The sequence below is a fragment of the Cyprinus carpio genome, chromosome B11 (assembly GCF_018340385.1).
Source record: "Cyprinus carpio isolate SPL01 chromosome B11, ASM1834038v1, whole genome shotgun sequence".
Classification (NCBI taxonomy): domain Eukaryota; kingdom Metazoa; phylum Chordata; class Actinopteri; order Cypriniformes; family Cyprinidae; genus Cyprinus; species Cyprinus carpio.
The window spans coordinates 16,453,456-16,470,852 of NC_056607.1; the positions used below are offsets into that span (position 1 = coordinate 16,453,456).

Genomic DNA, 17,397 nt, shown 5'->3' on the forward strand with positions numbered 1-17,397 from the left:
TCTATTTCCACACTATTAGTTCTGTAAGTGTGACTTGGCCGACAGTGTGTAATGGCACTGTTTATCAGACCTTGTAACGGGCCGGCCTCCAGTGAGCCAGCTTGCCTGTCCTTTCTCATTGCCTTTAATCCCATCTTTTGGAGGAAAAGAAGGAAAAACCAGTGGAGAAAAATCTATACCCATCCAGAAGGACCATCCTCATGGCTTGTGCCTCAGAAGAGAAACAGGGATCGATGGCATTTCTGTAATAGGCTGGCCAAGGTCTCTGGGATTCCTCACAGTGTAATTTCTGCTCTCTTTTTTTTTTAACTTGGGCAAATTGATCACCATGTCAGAAGATTCACTAAACAGAGTGCAAGAGGTGACAATTTGTTTCTTCAATGTGCTTCATTCCTTCATTCTGCACAGAGGGTGAGTTTTGGAGGGTAGTGCTTTTAGAGAATGTGACTCAGAAAACACTATGATTTAAACCAAACTCTACCTTCTGCAAATTCACATCGATTAGAGCAAGATTGCGGGCTTTCAGTAAAAATAACTTGTTTTATCCAGAACATGCTTAACAGCAGCTTCAAATTGGTTATGATGGTAAACGTTTATAGATCGCATTTTATCAATCACAAGATGGATTTTGCAAGTTGGTTTTGCTGCACTTTTACTGGTGTTTATATAATTTATTTATTTATTTTTGTACATTACCATTCAGAAGTTCAGAAATTAATTAATACTTTTATTAAGCAAGAATGTGTGACTTGAATAAAAGGGACAGTTAAGACATTTATAATGTTAAAAAGATTTCTATTCCATATAAATGTTGTTCTTTTGAAAGAGTCCCCAAAATGTATCATGGTTTCTATAAAAATCACAGCAACTGTTTTCAACATTTATAATGATAATAAATGTTTCCTAATAATAATTATGGTATAATAATTGTAATAATTACATTAAATGAATAACACATATTTTAAAATAATTATAATAATTAAAATGAGTATTAGAATGGTTTCAGTTATTTATACTGAACACAATGTAATGTTATAAATGCACATTAATAATAAATTTAGCTTTGACAAGCATAAACAATATATAAGTAGTAATTATATTCATTATAAATGTTATATATTTTATATATTTTTTGCTCCCTATTCCTATTTTCCATTTACTTTATCCACTATTTTCCACCATATAAATTAAAAGAATAATTAAAAAAGAGATTGCCAATTTCTAAAATAGATTTTGAGTTTGAGGTTTTGTGTATAAATGTTTGTTTAGGAAGCATACACTACGCCAAAGTGATCCCAAACTAACCAGTAAAATCAGATTTGTTATGCATCTACTAAACAAAATCGCTTTCTGTGTTATTAAACCTTCCGTTCGCTCAATCACATTTTTGATGCTGTCATTTGGTAATGATAGCCAAACCCTAGTCAATGTTCATCTGTTGTGCTAAGCAGCATTCGTGCTAGAGGAGTTCTCCCTGACTCTAATGCTTATAGCTCTCTGTGCCACCTGCTAATGGTAAGCATTGGAGATTTATTCAGTGCGATTTGAGTGGGACTCCACATGGAAATGAAGATGGCAAAGAAAAAAGGGGAGGTGAATGGGGGTGAGGCCGCTTTATGTCCGCAGCATTCAATTAAATGCAAATGTTCCTCTCCAGTGCTCGGTGAGAGGGGGCACCTGAGGGCTCCCTCTCTCTCACTCACTCACTCTATCTGCATCTGTCTTTCTTTCTCTCGCAGTGCTCTCTAGAAATGTCAAAGCTGTCACTCAGATGCTTCTCCATCCTCTGATCAGCTATTATGCAAAGGGACATTTGACTACTTTCCATTGGCCATAGTACAAAACATGCCAAAAGGAAGGTTTATAGAAATGTTAGCTCACAGAGGGGCTTCGTGGAGGCATGATGGGAGAAGGCCGAACGTTCATAAGATCGCTGACTAAATAATGTTACAAAGTGGAGTAATCTGATGGTAATATTTCCTATCTCACAGCATCTGCCCTGTTTTTCTTGTGTGTGCATATTGTGTGCCACATAGATTAACCAGCATTACTAATATGCAAAGTGCTGTAGTATATGTGATTTTTCAAATCTGTTTTCCCATTTAATCCCCCTGCTGAATAACTGCTGGCAGAAATGACAGTCGAACAATCTGCTGACCTATTTCTCACTTTATTGAACCAATTCCACCAGCTCCTAGAAAACTTAAACTTTAAAAAAAAAATGGTTAAAACTTTTAACGTAAAAGCCCATAGCTCATTTTCTGTGCTTACTGCTTCCTCATATATTATGGATGCAGTTCCTGGATTTAAAGAGGACACCAGTCCAGTATATGTGTGTTTTAGGCGAAGAAAACCTTGGGCACTGACCCACCGCAAACTCGTACTGACCTGCCAGAACCTCACCGATTAGTAATACTTATAACAGTAGACATATGGGAATTTGCCATTACATCTGCTTTTAACCATGGCCTTCATAGGAATTTTTGATGAGGTCTCAAGTCAGAAATGTAAATGGCAAGCTTAGATCTATACATGTATGTTCCTGGCACTTTACACGATTAGGGTACAAATAAAAAGGGTTTATTTGACATACTATTGAATCTTCTTCTTATTATTATTATTACCACCAGTTAGTCAGTGAAAGGGGCTGTTGGCATTCTGAAAAAGCTGATTATTTGTCTAATAATTGAGACAATAGTTATTTGTTTAAGACCATTAAATATGTTTTGGTAATTAAAATAAATTAACAAAAAAAAAAAATGTTTTTACAATAATAATTGTAAAGGATAATATCTATTCAATTAATTGCAATTGTTTGATACAATCAGGAAAGTCTAAGACCTCAGTGTTGTTATTGTTAACTATAAACTATTAAAAATAAAAACTGAAAATCATTATTTTTGATCAAATGTTTTGGTAATTAAATTGGCTTAATAATTAACAATTCATTTTTTACAACAATTAATGCAAAGCATGATATGAAAGAATAAAATTAACCTTTATTGCTAAATCTGGCACATTTACATGTGCTTACGTGCATTGTCCATTTAATATCAATTCAATGAATTCTGTCAAAGTTATGACAAAAAATAATTACAATTTTAATTTCTGGATACAAGGTCAAAAACAGTGTTGTTAACTATGAAAAACAATAATTGAAATAAAGCTGAAATTAAACAAAAATATAATATGTTACATGAAAAACTAGTATGAACAGAACCTGTATGAAAATTAGAAATGTAGAAACTAACTGAAATCAGTTGAAGTACTAAAATTATTTATACCATTTAACAAAGTGCCTCTTTCTTAGAGGACGGGGTGCTATGAATATTAATAGGAGTGGGAGGGTGTTTAATCTCTAAACCACTTCTGTGAATAAGAGGCAGCAAGAATCACATGAAGATGCTGGATTAGAACATGATAAAGAGGGAGAGAGAAAAGTGTTGGATTCGAGACAGGAGTTGCTTTCTCATCATGGTGGCTTACAGAGCTACATACGTGTCAGTGTGTTTGTCCTCCTCCCCGACTGCTGGTAAAGAAAGAAGTAGCAGACCTAAATAGCCATTAGTGTGCTAAGCTTGAGGGAGCTGCTTTTAAATATGCAGTGAGACCAAATCTTTCCCGCCGTATGGTCCTACATGAATGGCATGAGTGCACATTTTGTCAGTATGACTAAAAGCTTTATTTTAAACAGACAAATTGGGATACAATTATGCTTATTTTAATTTTAATGCATTTTTCTGTTGCCATATCATTTTATATCGCCATTGGGCTTGTGTTTTTTTTTTTGTTTTTTTTTATAAATCGCTAAAATGTACGCATGAAGTTTTTGAGGCCTCAATAACCCGGGTTATTTCCAGAATACATTTGTGTAGCTTGCTAGGAAAAGTTTACTTTAGGTGTGTCCCAAATCCCGTAGTGTGAGTAGTGCATTCACACTGAAAATTACAAAAAAGAAAAATAGCATTTTAAACACCTGGATAATGCACTTAAAAAAAAAAAACTGAAAAAAATAAATAAATAAAAACAAAGTGTGGAATGTTGGACACTTCATGCACTCAACTGTCGCAGCTTTAATTACGTAACGAAGGGGGAGGGGCTATCAGACTCCGATTATGAACAAAATAACCTTATATTATTCATACACTACATGGTTGAGTACATAGTGCATAAGTACATTCATACACTCATACAGTGTATGAGTGCATAGTGTATAGTGCGTCATTTGGGACACAACCTTTATTCAGCAGCTTTTTGCGTTAGCCTAGCATGAATGCTAATGCTAACTCTTCTGAAGTATTTGTTTTCATTAATAAATACATGCAGACACAGGCTACATTGTTTTTCAGAGTTATTTCCAGAACACATTTGCATATCTTGCTTAGGAAAAGTTTGTTATTTACTTCAGCGGCTTTATGAGCTAGCCTAGCAGGAATGCTAATGCTAGAAGTACTTGGTTTTTGCTATTGTTTTTGAGACTTATATCCAGAATACATTTGCATTATCTTGCTAGTAAAAGGTACTTCAGTGGCTGTATACGTTAGCCTAGCAGGAATGCTAATGCTAAGTCTCTAAAAGTCTTTGGTTAGTATTTAGCTTGTTTTCTCATTTTTCCGAATGTATGGCTCATTTCAATTGACAAACCTGTGAGTATGTATTTCTTTATTTTACTCAACACTTGCCTTTTACACGATAGGCCATTAAAGTTCCCAGCTCCTCAATCCTTTCACATGTCCACCCATAAAGACGACAGTAAAATGCTCCAGCCCTGACCCTGCTTGTATTTGTCTACACATCAATAAAAGCTGGTTAGATCTCTGCCGACAGCCTCATGGTGTACAAGCATTCAGTAAAATTTGTGGGTCGTGCCCCCTACAAACAAAATGCTAACCAGTATCGCATCAGCTTACATGTAGAGTCTTCTTTCTTTCCTTCTTCCTTTAGTCTGACTGTTCTGCATCTTCACTCTAATTGCAGAAAGGTGTTTGGGAAATTATCTTGGCACAATCCCCAAATGACAAATTAGTTTGCATTAGTGTGTGGATCCATCCAGATCCTTCCAATTACTTCCTGTATGTAATCAGACTTATTACAGAACCCTGCTGTGTTTTGAGGGCTTTTTCTATCATCTCAACATTCAAGGAGAAAATAAAGGTTTTGCGAAGTGTGGGAATACGCTGATCCAATTTTGGGCTTTTTATCGGCAATGAGTCTCCGTAAATCAGAGGAAGTTTAAGAAGGGAACTGTCTCCTTTTAATAAATGGCCTGGCCATAACTTTTCTTTGGGAAACAAGCGTATTGAAGAATATAATTTAATTTCTCGTTTAAATGGCTCAATGAATCAGATAAGGGTAGCGCGCTCAGAGGCAAAGGATGGCACATGAAATTAAATGGAAGTGGAGGAAGGTGGGAGTGTAAAATATGGGGACATCAGCATCAGGCATGTCATTTTAATCAATGTGCTACCTATCAACACCAGCACGCTTTGCAACCACAGATGTATCGCAGTATCTCCCTTTATAGGACTGCTCCACTTTCCTCTGTGGAGAACTGTAAAATCAACACTTTTTGATTAAAACTGAAACTCCACAGAATAGGAAAAGTCATGATAAAATTTTTAAAGTCCCCTGTGCCTTTGGACATTAAATCATTATTCTGTTTGTTAATTCTTTTAGCTGCCAATAGGCTTGTCATGATACTTTGATTTTGTCTTGCGGTACAAAAACAGCTGAAGTATCACAGTAAGTATTATCGTGATACCATTCATGTTGTTTGAGTGTGCTGTTTCCATTTTTATGCTAAATTCTGTGCAGTTTTAAAAATAAGAAGAATAATTATTTATTTATTTAATATTGAATTATATTGATTTGGTGCTTTAGAGTCATTTCTTATTATCATTAATGTTGAAAATGAGAAACGTGAAACCATGTTAAATTTTTCAAAATGACGAATTCTCAACATTTTTTGTAACAATGTAAAATTTGTTACTGTCACTTTTGAACAATTCAGTGCATCCTTGCTGGATAAAAAATATATATATTTTTTCTTTTAGGTAAAGGAGTGATGGCCTTAGATCAGTGGCCACTGTGTCATCTTATAAGGCAGTCGAGGATATTAAAGCTGGATGATTCACCTAAATATTTGATGAAAAATGAAATGCAGATGTTAGCTTCTGCACTCCCTTGTAAAGTCCATATCTGCATTTGTTCAATCATGCACAAACAGAGTTACGTAAGTTTGTTTACACTTTTGGGCCAGAAGCTTAATGGGCATGCGTCTGTTGGTCTGTGGGGACGTAAACATGCATTCGGCTAACAAACAAGTGCTACTGCTCTTGCACGTAGAAGTCTCACTGAATGCACAGCGACCCATCTCTTCCATTTCATCCATGCTCTTTGGCCACAAGGGGATGAGGTGTTGTGCGAGCACACAAGTATGTGCGTGCAATGATGCTGATGGTAGTGATTAAAGACATCCATTCCTTTGGGAGATGCAGGGAGGAGAGCCACTTAGTCTCTCACTGGGCGCAGATGGCCCGTGGCAGGATGGATCATGTCACATGGCGCCGGGTGAAATGGGGGCAAGGTGTCCCCTCCCTGCTCTTCTCCGCTCGCCGTGTGACCTGTCACCAGCCATCGATGTCAGGTGTCGCTGCAGGGATCGGACTGCTCATTAGGTTTGCCTCAATTTCCTCCACCTTCCTGCACCGAGAGGAACAACATTCAATTTGTGTCACTCATTAAGCGTTTTATTCCCACTGACACTCTGCAGAGGGTCACACTGCGCTCCTGCTTGCAATAATGGGAATTACTCATCTTTATAAGAAAGATTTGTATCGTTCTCAGAAAGAAATGCCACCCTCAAAGTGAGAGGACAGCATGTGCATGAAGGTGAGAGCGTGTGGCCCCAAGTTCTGGGAGACCTAAGTATAACTGTCTGCTGTCTAGGGAGGCGTTTAGCACTGTCCACTTGGTTTTCATTCTGGTGTGAACATTTTTGCGGTGGATAAATTTAGCTGACTGCCTACCTTGGGGCCGTCAGTGCAGCTTAAATCCTGTCTCTCGCTGTATTTGTGTGTCTTAAGCATGTCTTCTGGCAAAACCGGTTTTAGAATTAATATTCAGTTACAGTCTGATTGGGTACAGAGTGTTATCGTTTTATATAATAATATCTGGAGGCAGGTGGTGGGCTTTTTTGTCAATTTAAAGACACTATAAGATCAGCATGGTGTATGTTAAGATGAGCTTCTTATGTAAATGTCACAACATTTCAGTTATACATTTTATGAAATATTAATTTTCAGAGTATTTTGCAGTAATTTTCCTGCTAAATGTCACCTACTATGGAGGAATTTATAGTAAATACTACAATTATGTTTCTTATCAGGAAATTAAGAGAAGCAATGGTTCACGAGGGGGAAAAAAACCCTTCAAATTCTGATATCATAATACGCATGGCAACTTTGAAATGTGACTAACACAGTAATGGAAAACTCAGCATGCCGAAGTAAGACTGGCCATCCAATTTATGGATATCAGTGTGACCATTATGACTTAAATGGCCTTGGCTTGTGGGAATAATTGCATTTCTATGGTTGGGCGAGGGCTTGTCTGAATGTGGTAATAAACATGCATGTTTTCCACTTTGGCTCAAAAATAGGAGGGGATGTGAACATTATGCTTGAGTAAGACGTAGACTAAAATAGCAGCTCTGGATAGTCATGCACCTGGCAGGATGCCATGTACAAATATTGTCATTATTATGCGCCTGTATATATAGGCAGAAAGTCATATGTTTTATTTAGGGTAAGTCTGTACAAGTAAACTGTTTTATGCTTATACATTTTTTTTTTTCTTTAAATTGCTGAATTTTGAAGTGACTACTTGCCATGAAGGGATGCAAATACATGCATATCTGTTCACCAGTGGATGTTAAGAAATATGCTCTCTATGGAGGCCGTCATTGCTCAACAATGAAAGGATGGCCTGATGGTGTGTGATGGTTTCAGGCCACTTACAGGATGTGTGATGATTTGCATACAGTATGTCACTAAATCATGTCAAAGTTTATTTATTAATTTGTTTGTTTTTCAATAAATGCCATAAACGCCAGCATTTTTACTAGGGCTAGAAAATATATTTGCATGGCAAGCAGACCACATCATGTCTGACCGAGCCAGCAGTAGACAAAAAAAAAATCATTGTCTTGAGCTCTGCTTTGCATAAGCCTTGATCTGCTATCATGTTGTCCTCTGTTTATGAGTCACTTCCTTTTAATTTAATATACTGGGGTACCTAATAAATAATTCAGCTGCATACCTTCTGATATTTCACAAATGCCTTGAGCCGTTGGAGCAGACAGCAGCCAGTCTGTCTTACTCGTCCATGTTAGGCCATTCTACAAGGAAAAGTCCATCTGTTCATTTAAGTCCTGGTTTGTTTCTGGAACCGGCACCTTAATGAATGTTAATGACAAATTGTCCAAACATTTTGAAAGCTGAAAGCCAAAAAATAAAACCAGGTTGCCATATCCACTCAGAGTCCCACTTTTGTCTTTCTTTCCTTTTTTCTTTCTTTTGTTAATGAATTTCCAAGATGATCAGTTGCTCTGACAGTGCAATCTTCTCGCTCAGCCAGTCTGATGCTGTGATTATTATTAATTGGACTGAGTCAAAAATGCAGCGATGACCCCGGCTAAGCTGGCTGTGAGAGCAATTAATGAGAAAAGATGCCTTAGTATTCATAACCGAGCTCGCTTGAGAAGACAGGAAGAAATTTTGCAGGACAAAGCAAACTATTTTTGTATTTTTTTTCTAGCGGCATGCCTTTTTAATGAACTGTTCTATTGCTATAGGCAAGCAAGGATATATTTAAGAATTTAGGGGAAAGTGTGCATAATGTGGTTATTGAAGAAAGTTCTTTTGACTTCCTCATTAAGAAAGACACAAATTTCTTAAAAAAAATAATAATAATCTCTTATCACTCATCAGCGTGTCTTTTTGGTGTTCTCTGTTCTGAACCACATTGCTAAAGTATGTTCTCACAAACTTAACATTCTTTTCTCTCATTTGTACAGGCGAATTCATTTTTCTGTATGTCCAAATGAGTTCAGATGTAACACTCACAAATGACAGTGTGAATCAGACAACAAGCATTGTGAGTAGAAAACTGAAGTCATAAAAGATTTGATTCAACCAGCAGTGAGAGTAAACAATTTTCTACAGAACAGCTCAAAATCTTTATAGCTTGCTGCAGTACAGGATAAGATTAAAAACTCATTGTCAAATCAAAGTTTTTCAACCAGAGTGATGTGTCATTGCTATTTTGTGTTTTTTCTTATTTTGTGCTTTCTCTAAAATTACATTCATGCCTTTAAGTCAGTGTAATGGGTGTGTTAACATCAAACACACAAAAAAAATATCTTTTAAATTTCCCTAAAAACAATGATTTACTGTCCTAATAAAAAAAAGTGTATTAAAATCATGCTTTATTATTCAAATATATATTGAAACCATCAAATACTTGTAAATATACATACTAAAAGAGCAATATTTAATGACCATTTTCATTTCAGGTGTCAAAAAAGAAAAAAGAAAACGGTCAGATGAAGAATAGTTTAACAGACCTAAGGTTTTGCTCTTTTCTGGTAAGTCTACAGTGTACAAAAAAACATTGTTGTGTTGAGCTACAAAATGAAATGTTAATGGCCGACTGTTTGATAAATCTCTTCAGTTTGTTTTACTGTCACTGTTTGCGTTCATCATCACGCTGCAAGATGGCAGACTGATGTGTTTGCTTATTCACAGATATGCCCTTGAGGCTTGTGAGCAGTGCTCTGTCTTCTCCTCCTTCTTCAGACGTATCCGTACCACTCTCAGCACAAAACATATTCATTTCTGACAGCAGTGCGTACTATATGCCTATGCAGATATGATGCACAACATACTTGCTCTTATTTGTCTTTATGTAGGGTGCCTGTAAGGCCATGAATTCATATGAGCTACACAGAAGAGACATCACATCCCGGTCCTGGCTTTCACTTTGATTCAATTTGATTTCTTAGCTCCTTTCGCTGATTTGTTTGTATATGTGCTTACAGAAATGCAGTGCACAGACAGAGCAGTGAGTCTGGGTGCATGTGCGGTGATGGTCTGTGTTGTGACAGTGCAATTTTTTCTTTCTCTTTGAGACAGATGTCTGTGATCTTTCCTGCCCTGAGTTCATCTGCCCTCTTCAGCGAGCACAAGAGGTGAAGTCCAGCAGCCCTTTTGACCCTATTACGCATATGCTCACTCACATTTGTGCACATCCGCACATATACACGTGGCTCATTTGCTGTACTGCTGTTTTCCAGTGGTCAGGAGTGAGCCCTTTCCCATGGATGACCGAGTCAAGCCTGCTTTTTAGATAGAGAGAGAATAGGGAAGAGGAATGGAGAGGGGTAGTTTAAGATGAATGTCTAGCCTGCTGTGAGATTATGCACATAAAAAGCAACTGGGAATCAACTTGAATGTGGACAGACCTTGTGTGCATGTCATTATGGTTGGGAATTATACTAAAAAATCTATTCTGATCACTTAATCATTCCATTCATTATTAAATCCATAAATTTAGTACATTACCCCAAAAATATGGAACAACCCATTAGTACTATAATAATAAATATATAGACTATAAATTACTATTTAAAAGGTTGGTTTAAAAGGTTTTTAAAGACGTCTGTTATGCTCACCAAGCCTGCATTTATTTGATACAAATACAGTTAAAATAAAAATATCAGAAGCATTGTGAATATTTTGATGATATAAAACAACTGTTTTTCATTTGAATATATTTTATAATGCAATTTAGCCTATTCCTGTGATGGCCAAGGTGAATATAGATTGTTTTGTGCTAAATGTGATACTTTTTTCCAGATTTCTTTGATGAACAGAATTTTTTTTTTTTTTTTTGAATAGATAAACATTTATTTGAAGAAGAAATCTTCTGGAACATTATAAATGTCTATATACAAACTCAAAACTAAAATACTATCTTTTTTCTTTCATATATATATATATATATATATATATATATATATATATATATATATATATATATATATATATATATATATATATATATATATATATATATGAATAATTTCTGACATTCAGTAACCATTAGATAACAGATTGAAGATTGTAAAAATAATTCATTTCCGGTATTGTTTTAAAAAACTTTTTTTCCAGTTCTGAAAAGTTCTTGATTCCCAACCCTGGGAAAATTTCCATTCTGTCATCATGTACAACATATAAACTTTATATTTCTTTTTTAGGAGTCCCTCCCCCCCCAAGACTCTTCACATCAATTCCATTGCCTTTTGTTGCTATAATTTTTTATTAAGGCCAGTTTAACAGGGATTATCTCAAATTGTTCACAGGCCAATCCATGATAATAAAAGGGGATTACTGCAGCTAGATGGCAGGGACATTCATGGAATGATGATAAGTTAAACAAGACGTCACACGCACAAGTCTTAATTTGGTTTGAGGCTCTTGCATGTCATTGTCAACCATATGGAACGAGAGCCAATTGCATGTGGTAAATAGCACAAGACTGTTTCCTTTGTGGCAGATCAATAAACATAATCGACCCTGCCGTTATAGTCAAATGGGCATGTCTTTGCAACAGCAGATATATCTGCTAAGCAGCACCTCTCCTGTCTCAACTTCTTAATGATAGAAACATCTGCCCTCACTGAAGACTCATCTGTAGGGGGACGGAGGGATGTGCTGCATAAATTTTCTCCCATCACTCACCCTTTCATTCTCTCCCTTCCTTCCACAGTCTCGCCTCTGTATCTCTTTCTCACACTCAGAAGCATCTGTTCTGTCACACCCTTCGCCTCATTAGCGATGCTAACACAAGGAGGATTTAACAGATGTTTATGACAAACAAGCTCACACTTACCTGCAGGATGAAGACATTCAAAGACCTACAAGATCACAAAACTCCTGCTAAAAGACCACACAAGCCTCAAAGCCAGCACAAAGCGGTGGGATAGCAGGCAGAGGAGCTAGAGCATTGTTTTTGCAAGGTAAACCTTTAATTGTTTGCAGCTGTACAGTCAGCCCCTAGTGTTTTTATTTTTAGAAAGCAGAGGTGGGCAGCGTTTCGCCCTTCGGTTGCGGCGGGGGGTCTTGTCTTATGCTCAACGTGAAGTGGTTGTTGACACTGTTCTGTAGGTCTGGACTTATGCTGCTGTCACCATTGAAAAACATTGGAATGGACTCTTTAAAAGGCAAATATGAGCAGACAGCAGTGGTCAAGTGTGTTATTCTATAGGTGGAATCAGTAGGGAACATGTCAAGTAGGAGTGTTTGTGATTACAGTTTGTTCTCGAAGAGTAACTGAACATATTTTCTTTAGAATCATATCTTTTGTATGATATGATCATATGTGTATAGAAAGAAAAATATATGAATAAATGGATTAATAGCTTTTTTGTTTTAAATATATTCCTTGATTTATCAAAGCATCATTTCTTGGCCAGTCAGTAACTCATAAAGGAACCACTCCAACCAATTCAATAAACCAGCTTCATTCAAATTAGTTACTCGTGAGTTTGAGACTAATTGAATGAATCATAGCTCATGTGAGTGATTGGTATTTTAATAGGCAACTCTCACTTTTTTCTTGCTACTTGTACATTATTTAGCTTTAGACTCACTGTTTGAATCCACTTTGGATCCATTTTTATTTTATTTTTTTATTTTCTCGTGGAGACTGAGAGTATGAGCTGAGCTCAAATAAATTGCATCTCATTTAGATTGCCTTTGGATCTAGATGAGATGTTAAGCATGATAAAGGCTGACTTAGAGAACAGTAGCTGTAAGCATTATGAAATCAAGACATCTGAAGATTCAGAGTGGATGTGAGTTTAACAAATGAGATTTCAGAACGAGCAAAAGAACTTAAACTAAAAAAAGAAAGAACATAATTTACTATCTACTGCATATAGAGCACATTGGGACTGTCAGTCTAGCTAAATCATTAATTAGGAGCAATTCAAGGGTCATGGTATTTTTCATTGAATTAAATTTAAAAAGCCATGCGTCGAAATTTATTGTTGTAGGTAAACACACTCTATTGGGTTGGGTTAAGTTTGCCTCATAAAAAGGACATCTTGAGTAGTTAGGAACTATATAAGCCACTAAATGATGAGGAACTGTAAAGATAATAATGTTTACAGTGATGCACTGTCAGAGACCGTAGAGTTCCCTCATGCAAGAAAAAGAGTATATTTGCATTCAGTAATCATGCCCATACACAGCACTGAGGGCTAATCAACATTGCGATAAACAAACTATGCAATTATCTTTCCAGTCTAGTTGTCAGTTGACAAGTCATGTGTTTAATTTCTTGGTACGACTTATTAAGAATTTATTCATTGATGTCTGGGTGCATTTTTATGAGCTGTCAGAATATTTTTCATCGCAAATTGGATCGTGATTCACTCTCATCAACATCCCATGTCCAAAACTCATTTAGGGCTATTTTATTCATTTATTTAGTTATTTATTTTTGGAGTCACGGGGAAATGTGTATCTTTAGGGGACGAAAATATTAGACTAATATAAAATTAAAAAAACAAAAACAAACAAACAAAAAAAAAAACTAGTTATTTAAGTCAACGTCAGCTTTTGTTAATGCACGTTCCTGGTCTCAGTTTGCACAAATCATTGGAAGTTTTTTTTTTTTTTTTTTTTTTTTTTTTTTTTTTTTCAAATTACATAATATTTTAAAGCATGTAGCAAACTTGCCTCTGAAACTGAAAATACTTTCCTTTTCGGCTGACGTCACTAAGTCCCTCGGTCCTTTTCTTTTTCAAACCCTCCTTTCCAACTTTTTTGGCTCCATTTCTCCTTTGAAGAGTAGCTAGCCTAAAACAGGTTGTGATCTGCTCTTCACCTTAGCTTTAAAAACGTGTGCGTTTCCTTAGCGGTCCCTAGTAACTGGTTTAGTTGAACTCTATATTTATCCACAAACAAGCAACAGCCACACAGACATTCTTACAAAATACATATGAGCATCATCTAATGTATTTATCACACCCAATCTGTCCTCATTGCGCTCTCTCTCTCTCTCTCTCTCTCTCTCTCTCTCTCTCTCTCGGAGCCGCATAATGCACCGGACACCTGCCAACACTCTCACGTGTGTTGGTCCAATCTTCCAGGATGACACCCACACGCGCACGCTTCCTCCCCACACATGAAGAGGCAGAGAAGGATTAGCACCGTTAGCTGACACTCCTCAGGGGAAAGAGTGTGGAGGAGGACAACAACAATAGGCTCGCTGTGGAGAAGCAGCGCGCGCACGCTAGCTTCTGCAAATTCAACTGCGACAGCGGCACGGCCACGGATAGCAACAGCAGGGAGGAGGAAGAGGAGGAGAGAGGAAGAGAGGGAGGGAGAGTTTCTGGATGCTGATCACTTCAATGAAATGACAGATGCGTGCCCCCACATTCACACAAACGCGCACGCACACTGCGTTATCCTTATTTTCGCAAAGCTCTGGCTGTGGAATTTCAATGCGACATGAAGCGTCTCTCTCTCGCTCGCTCTCTCTCTCTCCTCGGCCAAGCTAATGTGTGAGTCAGTGCAACTCTATCCCGATGTGCTCTGCATGCTGACCATAACTGCCATGCAGCGTGGAAAAGTCTCGACCTGTCAGTGCAACGCACAACTTGAGCCGCGTTTCAAACTATCGACACCAGATCTTGTGACACAGCACCACTCGATTAATTCTTAAATATCGAAGAATTAACCTGCTTAGGTTGATTCCTGACAGGTTGTTCTCTGCTGGAATAATTTTCTGCCCTTTCTTGTGTCAACACCACTAGAAAAGCATCTGCAGTGCGCGTTCAAATGCAACGCGTAAAAATTTCGGTCTTGGGAGAAAATGATAAACTTCCCTACCGTTGATAGATGGGCCATTTCAATGTACATCTCGATCTCTTCTTCCTCTTTTTCTTCTTTCCTTTTTGTTGTCGTCACGTTTTTTCTCGTTTTCCTTCTTGACGTTAGTCAATCAACCTGTATCCTCTCTTAGATTGTGTATTAGCTCACCGCTCAGGGTCTCTTGTAGACGCTTTGTACGCACCTGCCTTAAACTCAGCTCTATTTCTGACACTGTGTAGGCGATCTACAGAGAACGGATCTGTGTGTTCTCCGATCTCTCTCTCTCTCTCTCTTTTGTCTGTGTGTGGCTGTTGATGTCAGTGGCTTGCGTACTTGAGCAAGAGACTAAGTGGAGGCAGGCAGATCTCTCTCTCTCTTTCTCTCTCTCTCTCTCTGCCCTTACCATAGCCCCACCTCCTCCTTTTAGAAGTCTCCCATTCTTGCCCCCAACCCCACTGCAGACTGCTCTATTTTTTGTCTCTCCTTCATTTCTTTCTCACAGTCAGAACAGTATATGAAACCTTTTATTTTCTTGTCACTTTATCATGTAACTCAGCTGTATAGCAGTATAGTCACTTGCTAAGTCAAAAGTGCAGCTATACAGTAAGATGGGCTCCTGCCTTGCAGCAACCCTAGTATGTGAAGGCCTGACTTTGATTTTGTTTAGTTAATGGAATGCTTTCATAGGCCTTGCAGACAGTTCCTGTTTTACGTGGACAATGGACGACATATTTAATGGCCATATTGAATTAAGCACCACTGGGTTAGAGCTTTTTAATTGGTGTTTCTGTACTATCCCATTTGTGTGTTTTCAAACGATTAGCTCATGCCTCACTTAAGGTGGGGGTTGGGGTTAATTTTTATCTCTGCCCATCAGTCAGGCAAAATTTAAGGTCAAAATTACTTCCTAGTTGAAAATAGTGTAGAATTTGAATTTTTAAATGCATTCTCAATTAAATTCGGAACAACTCACATCTGGCCAAAGTTTTAATATGCGTTTTTTTTTTTCATTTTTTTTTCCTGATTCTTCATCCTTTCCTATCAAAATGCTTGCTACGGATGTGAAAATGCAGAAAATTGAACCTGATCGGATTTTTTTTATGATGAACTAAAGTTTCGGAGGCAGTGTGTAAATGTGATTGACACAACATAAGGTCGTATTTATTTTTATTTTTCAGACTTTTTTGGAGAATTTCGGACTTCACTTGTGCTGTAACATTTTTAATGATCAAATGTAGCCTATGTTTTTTTCCAGTGCAGAATTCCAAAATCACAAAAAGTCCTGTAGACCCATTAAACATTTAAGATTTTTTTTCCCTTTTTTTTTCTTTTAGGTAAGACTTTGTCAAGTCAACATTCGAAGCAAGTCTTAATGAATTTTCCTTTTCAAGATACTGTTCTATCAGTATAAAGGCATGCCGACCAACTGTATGATTAAGTTTTAAATCCAGGCACTGCGTTAGTCTATATGAGCCATACGTAGTCAGTGCTACACAATATTTTCACCAGGCATGCTGTATTAAATTTCAATGAGATAGCGATAGAGCGGAGCCTTTCTCAATTTATAAGCATTTCGCAAGTTTTCTTGTGATAATGAATTTTTTATTGCCATCTCTGGCATGATGAATGGATGTGTCTATGGCATGTCTACAGGAATATCCATTATGCGGTTCCGTGACACGACGCTTGGATCCGCGCTGTAGAAAATGCTCACACGACCAGCTTTGACATCAATTAAACAGCCGTACAGCTCAGGGGCATGTGGAGCAGCCAAATGCTCGTCTCCGTGAGGACACATCACCCGGGAGGGCCGGATCAGAGCGCGGGAGGGATCACAGTTCACTAAGTCCCTTTCTGTGGCCAAAATGGCACAATGATTTGTCCTGTGCCTGTTTGAGTGTGAGTGTTTGATCGATAACCCATGCCTTGCCATCATTATTCTGATGTCTATTTGAATGGATGAGAGGAGGCAGGCAAAGAAAAGAGAACGAGGTGGTGGAGGGTGTAATATGAAGCGTGAGTCTGAAGACTGAAGGGCGTGGAAATTGAATGGCAGTGGATCCAGGGCCAAGCTCTTGAAGTGGATGAGTTTTAACCCAGGGCTCTCCTATAACCATATGTCTGCTTGTTGCTTGCGCAGATGCTGCTCAAACCAGTTATTATTTGACAAGTGCTACTGGCCTGGCCTTTTTGCTATTACATTTTAGAAGTGGTCAAGCGGCTGATCATGATTCTGTACAGGAGAAAATGATTTCTGGGGGCCAATGAGGCTAAACTGCTGTCTGCGATCCTCGTGGCTCCCATTTTCCATTGCTATCATCTCGAGCATGTAATTTCAAAACTTGTAACAACACAGTGGGCTTAGTAATCAAAGCTCTTACGGACGTAGCATGAACAGCAGATTGAGGTTCCAGTCTGTGCCAATTTCAGCGCTTGGATATATATCACATAAAAA

General features: G+C 37.6%; 1 protein-coding gene across 1 annotated transcript in view; it reads right to left on the bottom strand.

Moving 5' to 3' along the window:
• LOC109060889 (leucine-rich repeat neuronal protein 2-like) overlaps nt 1–15,398 on the bottom strand; it is a 42,107-nt gene extending 26,709 nt beyond the window's left edge. The window contains exon 1 of the mRNA XM_042734228.1: nt 14,961–15,398. The gene's annotated coding sequence lies outside the window, so the exon portion shown is untranslated. The remainder of the gene's footprint in view (nt 1–14,960) is intronic.
• Between the last annotated feature and the right edge of the window lie 1,999 nt (nt 15,399–17,397).